This window comes from Trichosurus vulpecula, chromosome 2 (genome assembly GCF_011100635.1).
Source record: "Trichosurus vulpecula isolate mTriVul1 chromosome 2, mTriVul1.pri, whole genome shotgun sequence".
NCBI classification, from domain to species: domain Eukaryota; kingdom Metazoa; phylum Chordata; class Mammalia; order Diprotodontia; family Phalangeridae; genus Trichosurus; species Trichosurus vulpecula.
The window spans coordinates 446,127,849-446,138,837 of record NC_050574.1 but is presented as its reverse complement, the minus strand read 5'-3'; the positions used below and the strand labels follow the sequence as shown (position 1 = coordinate 446,138,837).

General features: G+C 36.6%; 1 pseudogene; it reads right to left on the bottom strand.

Annotated features, from left to right (window-relative positions):
* Positions 1-800: 800 nt before the first annotated feature.
* On the bottom strand, positions 801-5,361 carry LOC118837337 (annotated as a pseudogene).
* Positions 5,362-10,989: the final 5,628 nt, after the last annotated feature.

Sequence of the window (10,989 nt, the reverse complement as noted above, 5' to 3'; positions counted from 1 at the left end):
AGAAATATTAAAAAAAATGTGTCTGGAAGTGAACAATCATATGAGATGTAATGGAGAAATTGTCTATATCTTACTATGGCAAAATTATATGTGTCATCTCAGAATTCTATTATCCTTGGGCATCTCATAGTTAAATTAGATAGAGGGCCTGAGAGTGCTTCTGTTATGTTTTGATGAGCTTAAAAGTAGAATGGAAAGGGGAAAGAAGAAGAATACACTAGGAGGGGAAAAAGGAGAGAAAGGATGGTGAAAATTCTCTCATATGGTTAGAATGCATAAGTAGAAGTTTATAGAAACCTTGGAGGAAGGTAAGGGGAATGGTTGGACATCATTTTCATCTGAACTGGACAAAGGAGGTAAGAATACACACATGAAAAAGGGTTGTTGCTGCCATTGAGTCCTTGTGGTCACATCCTACTTTTCATGACCCCATTTGGGGTTTTCTTGGCAAAGATATTGGAATCATTCACTATTCCCTTCTCCAGCATAATTTATATATGAGGAACTGAAGCAAAGAGGGTTAAGTGACTTGCCCAAGGTCACATAGCTAGTAAGTGTCTGAGAATGCATTTGAACTCATGAAGATAAGTCTTCTTGAATTCAGGCCCAGAATAATATTCACTGTGCCACCTAGCTACACCTTATTTCCCACAAATGCATCCAAAGAAAGGCTAACATGTACTTTAATGTAGGACAAGTGTTCCATAGAGGGCAGTGGGGGTAGGGATTGTATTTACATACTACACCAATGGATTTCAGTTACATTTATTCATTATGGCAGTCAATCTCTTCCTTAATCATTAATGTTTCATTGTTAATGGCAAGGCCCCTGTGGCTTTTTTCTCAGTAGTCTTTTCCATTTTCAGCCCTTCCTGGTAATACCTTTCAAAGTAAGCCATATAATTCTCACCGGGTCTCATTAAGGAAGACACTTGATTATTTGTACGTTGAACAGAACTAGATGACTCTCAAAATACTGTTAGAAATGGGTGGTCTGCCGCAGTCACAAGAGTCTAAAAGTTCAAATGGAGACCCACCTATTCTGCTGTCATCTAATCTCATGTAGCTAGTGAACTACAGCCAGTTAATACTCCTACTGCAGCATATGGAATATAATGTCCCGTGGGATTTCCCTGGACAAGCCTCTCTTCTTGAGCTTCCACTACTTTCTAATGTGTGTATACAGGGTGACTGCAACTACGAGCAAAGCAATTATGAAATCCTGGGCATTTAGTACATGTCCTGCAAACCTCTCCTGGATCTGCACTGTGTTGGCCAGCAAGATGCTTATGCTTGTACTGAATGGACTGACTTCCACTTAAAGACATGTAGTAAAAGGCATTGCAAGAGCATCGGTTGACTTTTGGAAGAAGGGGAAATCAGGCATTTTGTTGGGATAACTTCAGAGTTAGTTTTAGGTTCTTTATTCCTAGGAGCACAAAGACTTCGGTACTGAAATAGATTAACTCATCAAGGAAACAGAACAAAAAGGGGAAAGTAAGAGGGAGGATAAATTGAGAGCAGAAAAGCAAAACAAATGCTGAGGTTGTACAAAAATACATAGCATAGCCTCTCTTTTTGTAGTGGCAAAAAATTGGAAGCTAAGTGGGTGCTCACCTACTGAGGAGTAACTAAACAAGTTGTGATACATAAAGGTGATGGAATACCATTACGCTGTATGAAATGATGAAGGGAATGGTTTTAGAAAAACCTGGGAAAACTTCGGAGAACTAATGCAGAGTGAAGTGAGCAGAATCAAGAGAACAATTTATATAAGAATATTATAAAGGCAAAAACCTTGAATAATAGGAACTTGGATCAATGCAATGAACAACCACGATTCCACAGGACTTAGGATGAATCATGCTACTCACCTTCTGATAGAGAGGTGACAGATTCTGAATGCAGATTTGGACACATTTGTACAGACATGGTTAATGCAGAAATTGGTTTTGCTTGACTATACATTTGGGTAATTTTTTTTTTCTTTCTTTCTAAGTGTGGTTTGGGGAAGAGATTGGGTGGAGACAAAGCAGGTTTTTGCTGTTGGAAAAAAAGAATTAAAGAAAAAATTTATAGTAGAAGGAGGAATTATATCACTCTATATTTCTATGTCTGGGTAAAAAGCCAGGTCAAAGTCTTTTGCTTTTGATTTTCATAGCAACCAGTCCAATCTACCTGCTTGAGACTAAGATCAGATATGTCAGCCAGTTGCTCCAATGCAGGTGATAAACATCTTTGTTTTGGTCTCTTCACAAAGCGTCATAGCTGTCCCCCTGGAGTCAAATACAGGTAGTGTTAATGTCCAAAAGGCAGTCACTACTTGATGTTTCTTTCGCTTGTCCTCTGGGATCTCTCTCATAGAGCATTTGAATGTCTTCTGAGCTGTCTTCCTTATAAACAAAAATTAAAATAGGCTCAGACAACTATATGCATATTATAAATGCAGAGGCCATCCCGATCCTATGTTCCCTGTTCTTTCAGGCATCTAAAATTTCCAGGAAATTGCGGGGCAAAAGCAGTAACTGCAAGCTAAAACAGAAGGTGCTTCAGACAGTGGTTTATTTGGGTTTATATATGTTTAGGATTTAGCTTCTTTGTTCTTTTATTAGACATAAATTTTCTATCTCTAATAAATATGTGTCACTAAGCATCCTGGCTTAATTCAGGTTTTGAAATAGAGAAATATGTCCTTAGTCTACAAATAAAAACATTTGTGTTGTGCTTTTGACTCCTTAGTTGAATCACTTATCTTATTGGAAGGAAGACTGAACTAAAATATGTACACACACACACACACACACACACACACACACACACACATATATGTGTATACATATATATATATACACATAATTTATAGTAAAATCAATGGTGATTAAATGTACATATATTAAATAAAGATAATTTTTTTAATTTAGTGTTTTCTGTGTAACTGATTGTTTTCAGTCTTATACAGCTTTCCACATTGACATGAAATCTGTTTATATGAGCCAAAATACATGTGGAATGTCAGTGTTCAAGAGTCATCCAACTTCCCACTGTTTCTTTTATTTGTTGTTCCTAAACTATTGACATTTTTGTAGGAAAAGTTTATTGATTTGGAAAAAATGATAACAGTAATATAGAGAATGATATTAATATATAGAGGGAATGATAATAGTAATATAGAGTGTGTGTATATGTATGTATATATATATATAGAGAGAGAGACAGAGACACAGAGAGAGAGACAGAGAGAGACAGAGACAGAGACAGAGAGAGGGCGACATTCCCTCCCCCTTCCCTATTCATATAGATGTGTAAAACAAATTCAGTTTAATCTATTTCTCATAAATTTGTGTGTGTTTCCACCCACACCCAGAGTAATTTATAGTAGCAGAGAGTACCAACAGTATATATAGATAGACAACCTCAGAGTCAATAGAACTTACATAAAAAGGTCCTGACATATATTATGTGGGTGTCCCTGGGCACGTTGTTTGGCCTATCAATGCCCCAGAAAACCAACAGTTGGAGATCCATATTAAAAAGGGAATTTTCTCACCAGGGTCTCACCATTATAATGAAGTCAAAGGTCTAGGGAAAAAAAAAAAACACAAATAAGTCCTTATTAATGATTCTTTTATTTCTTGTGAACAATAAAATTACATATATGTTGTTTTTCATTTTTCCAAAGAGAGAAATAACAGTAAACATTTTGTGGGCCTTCTTTAGTGTTTCCTTGGAATCAGTGTAGCCTGAGAATAGCTTTTTATAATGACTAATCCTGAAATAAAATTTGAAGAAACCCTAAGACCAAGAGAAAAAATTGGGACTCTACATCTATTTCAAGGGACATTCTTTTATTTTTCTCTGAACAGGCTTGTAATAAGGATTAATGAGAACATTTGTAATGTGATTTGTTCTTTCACAGAAAAGGTATTATCTCTTAAAAGGGGAAGAAAAGATGTTCCTGCATTCATTAGTAACAATTCACAAAAAAGTTTCCGAATAGAACTCTCCAGACAAGAGCCCAACATGGATATGTGTTGGTACATTCCAGAATGAAATGTGATACAATACCAGTTATGATTTTCATATTTTAATAGAAACTTCTAATTCAAGAATGTCAGTACCTAAAAAAATTAACTCATACATTTGTGCTACCTTTATAAGATAAGAAAAGTATGTTGTCCTCATCCATGAAGTGGAAGCAATAATCAAGTGGTTCCTCATTATTTGAGGTTAAATTATGACAGGAAAAGGCCATTTTAAGTGAATCCACTTTAAATAAAGACTGACATTTCACAGTAAACAATGAAAAGGGTTTATTGGAACTTTATCTTTTTTCACTTTGTAGTATTTTATTTTTTTTCAATTCCATGTAAACATAGGTTTCAACATTCATTTTTTGTAAGAGTTTGAGTTCCAAATTTTTATCCCTCCTTTCCTTCCCTCCCCAAGATAGCAAGCAATCTACTATAGGTTATAGGTGTACAATCATGTTACATGTATTTCTGCATAAGTTATGCTGTGAAAAGCAAATCAGAACAAAAGGGAAAAACCATGATAAAGAAAAAAAAGAAAAAGTGAAAATAGTATGCTTCAATTTGCATTCAGACTATTCCACATTTCTTTCTCTGGATGTAGACAGTGTTTTCCATCAAGTATCTTTTGGAGTTGTCTTAGATCATTGTATTTCTGAGAAGAGCTAAGTCTATCATAATTTCTCATTGCACAATGTTGCTTTTACTGTGTACAATGTTCCCCTAGTTCTGCTTATTTCACTCAGCATCAGTTCATATAAGTCTTTCCAGGTTTTTCTGAGAACATCCTGCTCATCTTTTCTTTTTAAAAAAAATAATTAATTGATTTTTCGTTTTCACATTCACTTTTATAAAATTTTGAGTTCTAATTTTTTCTGCCTCCCTTCCTTCTCCCCTCCCCAAGACAGCATACAATCCTATGTAGGCTATACATGTACAAACATATTAAACATATTTCTGCATTAGTCATGTTATAAAGGAGACTCAGAACCAAAGGGAAAAACCACAAGAAAGAAGAAATACACAAAAAAGAGAGAAAATAATATGCTTTGATCTGTATTCTGACTCCATAGATCTTTTTCTGGATGTGTATAGCATGTTCCGTCTTGAGCCTTTTGGAATTGTCTTAGATCATTGAATTGTTCAGAAGAGCTAAGTCTATCAAAGTTGTTCATTGCACAGTGTTGCTGTTACAGTGTACAATGTTCTGCTCTATTCACTCAGCATCACTTCATGTAAGTCTTTCCAAGTTTTCCTGGAATCTCCCTGCTCGTCATTTCTTACAGCACAATAGTATTCCATTACATTCATATACCATAGCTTGTTTGGCCATTCTCTAATTGCTGGGTATCCCCTCAATTTCCAATTCTTTGCCACCATTAAAACTACTATAAATATCTTTGTGCATGTGGGTCCTTTTCACTTTTTTATGATCTCTTTGGGATATAGACCTAGTAGTAGTATTGCTGGATCAAAGGGTATGCACAGTTTGATTGCCCTTTGGGCATAGTTCCAAATTGCTCTCCAGAATGGTTGGATCAGTTCACAACTTTACCAACAATGCATTAGTGTACCAATTTTCCCACATCTCCAATATTTATCATTTTCCATTTCTGTCATATTAGCCAATCTCTAATCAATGGTTGTTTAGAGCATTTTTTCATATGACTATAGATAGCTTTAATTCATCTGAAAACTGCCTGTTTATGTCCTGACCACTTATTAATTGGAGAATGAATTGTATTATTGTAAATTTGGCTCGGATGTCTATATATTTGAGAAACACTGGTTGTAAAAAAAACTTTTCCCCAGCTTTCTGATTTCTTTCTAATCTTCGTTGCATTGATTTTGTTTGTGCAAAACCTTTTTTAATTTAACATAATCAAAATTATCCATTGTGCATTTCATAATGTTCTCTATCACTCATTCAGTGATAAATTCTTCCCTTCTCTATTGATCTGGCATATAAACTATTTCTTGCTCTCCTAATTTGCTTATGGTATCAACCTTTATGTCTAAATTATGTACCCATTTTGACCTTATCTTAGTATGGCGTGTGAAATGTTGGTCTATGCCTGGTTCCCGCCAAGCTATTTTCCAGTTTTCCCAGAAGTTTTTGTCAAGTGGTGAGTTCTTTTCCCAGATGCTGAAGTCTTTGGGTTTATCAAACAGCAGATTACTAGTCATTTAGTACTGTGTCTTCTATACTTAACATTCCACAGATCCACATCTCTATTTCCTAGCCAGTACCTAATAGTTTGGTGATTGCTGCTTTATAATACAGTTTTACATCTGGTATGACTAGGCCACCTTTCTTTACATTGTTTTTCATTATTTCCCTTGTTATTTTTTTACCTTACCTTTTGGAACTTTATCTTGAAAACTAAAATAAATACATTGAAATAATTTTATCTTATGTTTAACAAAATCCCCAGGTTTTAATTGCTGTTATGTGCTTATTATTAGATTGAAGAGAGAAAATCATGTTGATTTGGGAGGGGGCAAAATTTTTCTGAATATATAGTAGTATGAATAAAACATCCTTTACCTCACATTTTGTAGCAATATCATGATCAAGAATTAGTTGTAAATATACATGTTATAAATGCATATATATTTACAACCTCACTGTGTGTGTGATGTATTAGGATCAAATGAGCTAATATTTATGAAGTGCTTAATACAGTACCTGGCACATAATAGGTGCTTAATAAATGCTTATTCCCTTCTGCTTAATTCTCTCTCTCTCTCTCTCTCTCTCTCTCTCTCTCTCTCTCTCTCTCTCTCTCTCTTTCTCTCTCTTTCTCTGTGTGTGTGTGTGTGTGTGTGTCTCTGTCTTTCTCTGTCTCTGTCTCTCTCTGTCTCTGTCTTTCTCTGTCTCTCTGTCTCTCTCTCTCTGTCTGTCTGTCTGTCTCTCTCTCTCTCTGCCTCTCTGTCTCTCCCTTTCCTCCTCCTTCCCTCCCTAATATGTATGGATATATACTCACATATACATACACACAGATATGCATATATATGTGTGTGTGTGTGTGTGTGTGTGTGTGTGTGCATCAATTCCCTTCTCACCACCACCCCAGGCTTCTCTTAAACCTTTAATAGTCAAATCATTCCCTTCAAAAATGCTTAATGAATATCAACAAGAGACTGAAGGTTGTTGAGCCAGTGATTGGAATTGAATGAGGACAGAGGCTAATAGAAAGTGAGGCTTGAGTGATTGGATCTAATTTTATGTCTTCCATTGATTAGTGAATATTTTCATGACACAATGACTTTAGTTTCCCTATACAAATTGTACTGAGGAAGCATAATGTCTAAAAGATCTGGGTCCAAATCATGTCTTTGACACATATTGGAAAGTCAATTAACTGCTTATTGCCCTCCTGGGGAACTCTTTAAGGTTGTAAGCTGTAAAACAGTTTCTGATCTCCAATGTTGGAGGGCCTTTCCTAAGGAACCATCACAGCAATGAAATCATGAGTTTGAATTAAAATGAAACACAACCTTATAAATATAGTTGTGGACACCACTTGCCATGTATTTCAAAGGATTATTGTTAAGTGCTTTGTAAACCTTAAAGCTCTAGATAAATTGAAATTGTTATTACTAGCTAAAACTTCTGTCACTGAACTCTCCACCAAGTAGGATAGGGCAAGAAAAGCCCTGTACTGTATGCTGCCTACAGAATATGATTTAGGTTTTCAGCGTAGAATTCTGACATGACCCAGTGGAGCTTTGTGACTGGTGGAATACATTCTTTGGAGAAAGAATATACTCTTTATTTCTTCTTTGAGAGAGGCACTCATAGTTCCAGACTCTTCTGGACTGATTGCAGGGAGAAGAAATGTAGACATGTAAGGGAATTTACACCTTGCCTCCCTAGAGACATTGAAGATTTACCCATTGGTGATATTTGGACCTCTTGCTCTTGATCAAGGGAAGGTTTGTGGCTCAAGATATAGAGTGCCAGGCCTGGAGTCAGAAAGACTCATCTTCCCTAGTTCAAATCTGGCTTCTGACACTTACTACCCCTATGACCAGGAGCAAGTCCCTTAATCCTGTTTGCTTCAGTTTCCTCATCTGTAAGTGAGCTGAAAAAGTAAATGCAAAATACTTTAGTATCATTGTCAAGAAAACCTCAAATGGAGTCACAAAGAGTAGGACATAACTGAAAAATGACTGATCTGAGCAAGATTATGGTTTTTGCAAGGGATGTAAAGTCGGTACGTGGAGGATTATACTTGTAACAACAGGACTGATGGCAAAAAGATGACTGAAGTGGATGGCTAAATGGTGAACCATAGTCTAGGTTGTCTGGCCTGGAACCAACTAAATATGGTGCTTACACTTACTATTCACCAATCAGAGCAGCTCTGACTCAGACTGAAACGTCCAAAGCTAACCGTCAGGTTATCTTATCCCATTCAGTCATCACCTGTGATGAGTGAAAGATGAAATGACTGAGGAAACAAAGTTTTGTGCTTCTGAGCACAAAATATTGATTTGTTAATTTTGATTTACTAAGCAATGTATGACAATTACATCATAAATCATGACCAGCACCTCTCAGCTTTCACACTGGACTACAAATATGGGGGAGACAGACTTTTATGCATTAGAAATTAACCAATTAAGACCAATTAGTTAAAATGAAATAATCGATCAGGATACAAAATTAGGTAATTTGATTTCTAATTAGAGGAAAGATTGTGGACTTCCCAAGTTGGGAGAGGGAGAGTGAAGTGGCACCATTCCCTGAAATCAGAAAAAGAGGTGTCCCACTCCTCCCAATTGTCTGTGAACATGGAAATAATAACATTGATCAGTATGGGGTCAGTTTTCAGACAAGCTATATGTGTTGCTTGTATAACTGTGAAAAACTCCTTGTGTCAGTCTTCAGATCTGACTGGGTTTCTGGTCAGCTTAACCTAGGTCCTTGGTGTAGAGTCTCTAAGCAACAGGTAGAATTGGTCCAGTTTCCCAGCCACACATGGCTAGGTTCAAATTATGCAATAAGTTTTTCTGACAATTCCCACAATGGAACAAAGTTTTCTCACAAGACAGAATTTGGACTAGATCCACAACTGAATAGAAAGGGAACTGAGCTAGATCCAGAATTGAATCACAAGATGGAATTAGTATGGTTCACTCAATTCCCACTACCCCTTGCTGTTTTAATCCCCTGTTCATCTTCATGATTTATAATGCTTTATAATATAGTTTTAGATCTGATATAAGTAGGCCACCTTCTTTTGAATTTTCTTTCATTTCTTCCCTTGAAATTCTTTACCTTACCTTTAGGAACTTTATCTTAAAAATTAAAATAAATACATATAAATAAGTTTATCTTATGTTTAATAAAACCCTAGGTTAATAATTATAGCTAGGTGCTTATTCTTAGAATGAAAAGAGAAGAAATCATGTTAATTTGGAAGGGGGCATAGTTTTCTGAAGAAAATACATGATAGCATCCTTCACTTCATATTTCATTGTAACATCATAATCAAGAATTAGTTGTAGATATACATGTTATAAATACAAATAAATTTTCAACCTATTTCAACAATCTGGCTAGCAGCTGTTGTGGGGGTGAAAGCCCAACTACAAGAATGCTACCTGCACGCTGCAAAAGCACAGGTTCTTTTGATCTGCTTAACTAAGGAAAGCAAGGTTAAGGGGTTGGCAAGCTTACTTTAATTCAGCACACAAATATCATTCACTTAGTTCAGGGGAAGAAGCCAGCACACTGAACTTCAGAGCAAAATACAAACAACTTACAAACATCAACAGACAGACCCAATACAATTCATGGTTACCAACATCTAGGTTCAGCCCAGGAGCTCAGAACAAGGGCTGGCCCAGTCACCGGCGCCACCACTGCTGTGGGTAAGAGCTCCAAAAAAGAGAAGGGCAACCCCTGGTTTTATATCTTTTTCAGCGTCAGGGGTGAGTCACACATGCGACTCACCCATGTGACCTAAAATCACCACAAAGGGGAGACTTAAACCCATGTGGTCTAAGAGCCTCTGATGTCCCAAACCTATCACTCAAACTCATTTGTAAATTAGGCCCTCCCGGAGTTAGCCCCACCTTGGGCCTCACCTTAGTTACCAATCAACACCCAGTAGGTTTTACACCTAATTGGGCCTGGGGCTTAACACCTGGTAAGGCTCAATGAAATACACTGAATTACTCAAAGGAAACAAACCAAACTCTTCAAGGGCACTTGTTGAACTAAGTGCTAAGGAGCCCATTTTGCTTACCAACACACAACCTCATTGTGTGTGTGTGTGCGTGTGTGTGTGTGTGTGTGTGTGTGTGTGTGTGTGTGTGTGATGTTGTATTAGGATCAAATGAGCTAATACTTATAAAGTGCTTAATACAGGTAAGACTAACCTTGTCTTGCTGGAAACCAGGCCTCTAGCCTACTTCCTAGGCACTGCAACCTTAGGGCCCACCTGCTTCCTAGTTGTCCTTTATTACTTTCTTTCTTTCATTAGAATGTCAAATTCTTGAGCGTAGGGACTGTTTTACTAGCTTGGATCTGTGGCTGCGATACTTAGCTCAGTGCCTGTCACATGGTGTTTAGCAAAGGATCTATCTGTCTATCTATCTATCTATCTATCTGTCTGTCTGTCTGTCTGTCTAACCATTTATAATCCTAGGCATCTAGAAACTACAATCTAGTGCTAATGATGCATTCATAGAATGTTAGCACACAATTTGCTGTAGTATTTTAAATTTAATCTCACTTCATTTATGACCACGCCCACATAATATATGGTGTAAAACGGTGATTCCTAGTTTCTTTGAAATAGCTTTCTCTTCATTATCCATTTGGTTTAATTAGTCAGCCATTCAATGAGGATTTATCCATTATCCCAAGCCAGTGATACTAATACAAAATAAGACAAATGAGATAATATCTGTAAAGCACTTAGTATAGTGCCTGGCACATAGTAGG